The sequence below is a fragment of the Cygnus olor genome, chromosome 1, assembly GCF_009769625.2.
Source record: "Cygnus olor isolate bCygOlo1 chromosome 1, bCygOlo1.pri.v2, whole genome shotgun sequence".
NCBI lineage: Eukaryota > Metazoa > Chordata > Aves > Anseriformes > Anatidae > Cygnus > Cygnus olor.
Window position 1 is genome coordinate 54,751,940 of NC_049169.1, and position 219 is coordinate 54,752,158.

A 219-nucleotide genomic window follows, 5' to 3' on the forward strand; every position below is an offset into this window, starting at 1 on the left:
TTTTAACTCCAGCACCAAAGCTCTGCAAGGAAGCACGGGACGAAGACCTTACACTTTAAAGTCACCTACAGGTGCTCAGACCACTTTTATGATAGAAGCTTGCTCGCTGCAAGCTGCAACCCCGTGGGCTGGAGGAATAGAGGGTTTCACTGGGAAGAGCTGTCACACCCACCCACGGGCGATGTAAGGAAGAGAACAAGCCACACAGGTGCCAATGTG